Here is a 3139-nt window from a genome sequence, read left to right as displayed (position 1 = left end):
CTAGCACATCCCCCCTCTCCCTCACCTCCATCCATCAACCCTCAGTTTCTTCGCTAATGTTAAGAGTCTCTTATGGCTTGTTTCCCTCTCTCTGCTTTGTGGTTGTTGTTGTTATTCTTTTTCTCTCCCTTCCCATATGTTTGTTTTGTTTCTTAAATTCCACATATGAGTGAAATCATGTGGTATTTGTCTTTCTCTGACTGACGTATTTTGCTTAGCATAATACCCTCCATCCAGCTCCATCCACATCATTGCAAATGGTAAGATTTCATTCTTTTTGATGGTCAAGTAATATTCCTATAAAACAATATACTATATATTATCCTTTGGGTAATTATCTAGTAGTACAATAGCTGGATCTTAAGGTAGTTCTATTTTTAACTTTTTTAGGAACCTCCATACTGTTTTCTAGAGTGGCTGTACCAATTTGCATTCCTACCAACAGTGTAAGAGGGTTCCCCTTCTCCTCCCTTTCTCCTCATGCTCACCAGCACCTGTTCTTTCTTCTGTTATTAATTTTAGCCATTCTGACATGTATAAGGTGGCATCTCATCATGGTTTTGATTTGTATTTCCCTGATGATGAGTAATATTGAGCATCTTTTCATGTATCTGTTGATCATCCGGACGTCTTCTTTGGAAAAATGCCTATTCATGGCTTCTGCCCATTTCTTAACTGGGTTATTTGTTTTTTGGGTGTTGAGTTTGGTAAGTTCATCCTAGATTTTAGATACTAACCCTTTAGAGATAAGTCATTTACAAATATCTTCTCCCATTCTTTAGGTTTCCTTTTGGTTCTGTTGATTGTTTTCTTTGCTGTGCAAAAGCTTTTTAGATTGATCAAGTCCCAACAGTTCATTTTTGCTTTTGTTTCTGTTTCCTCTGATGATGTGTCTAGTAGGAAGATACTGTGGCCATGGTCAAAGAGGTTGCTGCCTGTGTTCTCCTCTAGGATTTTGATGTTTTCTTATCCCATGTTTGGGTCTTTCATCTTTTTTGAATTTATTTTTGTATATGGTGTTAAGGACGTGGTCCAGTTTCATTTTTCAGCATGTTGCTCTCCCGTTTTCCCAACACTTGTCCAGTTTGTTGAAGAGACTGTCATTTCCCCATTGGATATTCTTTCCTGCTTTGTTGAAGATGAATTGGCCATAGTGATGTGGGTCCATTTCTGGGTTTTCTATTCTAGTCCATTGAATCATGTGTCTGTTTTTGTGCCAGTACCATACTATCTTGATGACTACAGCTTTGTAATATAGTTTGAAATCGGAATCATGATGCCCCAGTTTTGTTTTTTCTTTTTCAGTTTTGCTTTGGCTATTTGAGATCTTTTGTGATTCCATACTAACTTTAGGATTGTTTGTTCTAGCTCTGTAAAAAATGGGGTGGTATTTAATAGGGATTGCATTACAAGTGTAGATTCCTTTGGGTAGTATAGACATTTTAACCATGTTTGTTCTTGCAAACCATGAGCATGGAATGCTTTTCCATTTTTTTGTGTCATCTTCAATTTCTTTCATAAGTGTTCTATAGTTTTCAGAGTATAAATCTTTTACCTCTGGTTAGATTTCTTTCTAGGTATCTTACGCTTTTTGGTGCAATTGCAAATGACATCAATTCCTTGGTTTCTTTTTCTGTTGCTTTGATATTGGTGTATAGAAATGCAACAGATTTCTGTAGGTTGAGTTTATAACTATGCTGAATTCATATATTAGTTATAGCGATTTTTTGGTGGAGTCTTTCAGGTTTTCTAAAGTATCATGTCATTTTCAAAGAGTGAAAGTTTGACTTCTTCTTTGCCGATTTGGATACTTTTTTTTTCTTTTTGTTTTCTAATTGCTGAAGCTAAGACTTCCACTGCTATGTTAAACAGTAATGGTGAGCATGGACATCCTTTTTCTTGTTCCTGACCATAGAGGAAAGACTGTCATGTTTTCCCCATTAAGATATGTTAAGATATGTTCCTGCAATCCCTACACTATGGAGGGTTTTTGTCAAGAATGGATGTTATAGGCTGGGGTTCCCGAGTCCCTTGTACCGCGACCCCCGCACGTCTGTGAACATGGCGCTGCGAGCGGTGCGGAGCGTGCGGGCTGCGGCCTGCAGTCTGCGCGTCGCCTCGGCGCCCGCCGCACCATGCCTGACGCGGCCCTGGGGGCTGAGGGCCGGCGCCGTCCGGACACTGGGCACGGGCTCCGCTCTGCTCTCCGTGCGTAAATTCACAGACAAACATGAATGGATAACAACATAAAATGGTATTGGAACAGTGGGAATGAGCAATTTTGCACAGGAAGCTCTGGGAGATGTTGTTTACTGTAGTCTGCCTGAAGTTGGGACAAAACTGAACAAACAAGATGAGTTTGGTGCTTTGGAAAGTGTGAAAGCTGCTAGTGAACTCAATTCTCCTCTATCAGGAGAAGTAACTGAAATTAATGAAGCTCTTGCAGAAAATCCAGGACTTGTCAACAAATCTTGTTATGAAGATGGTTGGCTGATCAAGATAGCACTCAGTGATCCTTCAGAACTGGATGAATGAATGAGTAAAGAAGCATATGAGAAATACATAAAATCTATTGAGGAGTGAAAATGGAACCCCTAAATAAACTAGTATGAAACAACTTAATCTAGCATAGTTGTCTTAAATTAGTGGTACACAGAGGATTTAAAATAGCAACTATTAGCAATACCAGTGGAGAAAGAAACTACTTGCAACAATGCTAATGGAAGAAAATACCCCTTAACTTTATAATTATTGCAGAAAAACACAACATGCATCTGTTTTGCAATACCCTCTGATTTTTATGCTCCAGTTATAATATTCAGAATCCTGAAATTATCTTTGGTTAAAAACTAGTTATAAAAATTATGTAATTCAAGGATGACATTGTTACCTTAAGCCTTAAGCTTACATCTATCCCTGGATGGGGGTCAAAATGCTTAAATAATCTTTCCATTGGAAATAACTGGCAGTAGAGAAAGGTTTGTTAGTTGTATGTGTCAGATAAAGAACAATACTACCTTAATTTTGCAATATACTGCACTTGCTAGTGCTATTTTTATACAATGAAGCAACAGCCTTACAGGAAGATAGTTTAATAATAAAACATTCAACTTCTTCGTTAAAAAAAAAAAAAGAATGG

General features: G+C 38.0%; 1 pseudogene; it reads left to right on the top strand.

Annotated features, from left to right (window-relative positions):
* The first annotated feature begins 2061 nt into the window (after positions 1–2061).
* Positions 2062–2583, top strand: LOC114208295 (glycine cleavage system H protein, mitochondrial pseudogene; annotated as a pseudogene).
* Positions 2584–3139: the final 556 nt, after the last annotated feature.

The sequence above is a fragment of the Eumetopias jubatus genome, unplaced genomic scaffold (genome assembly GCF_037043125.1).
Source record: "Eumetopias jubatus isolate StellerSeaLion01/CBP00866 unplaced genomic scaffold, mEumJub1_p1.0 scaffold_2, whole genome shotgun sequence".
Lineage (NCBI taxonomy): Eukaryota > Metazoa > Chordata > Mammalia > Carnivora > Otariidae > Eumetopias > Eumetopias jubatus.
The sequence above is the reverse complement of the archived record's forward strand: the minus strand, read 5'-3'. Positions and strand labels throughout refer to the sequence as shown.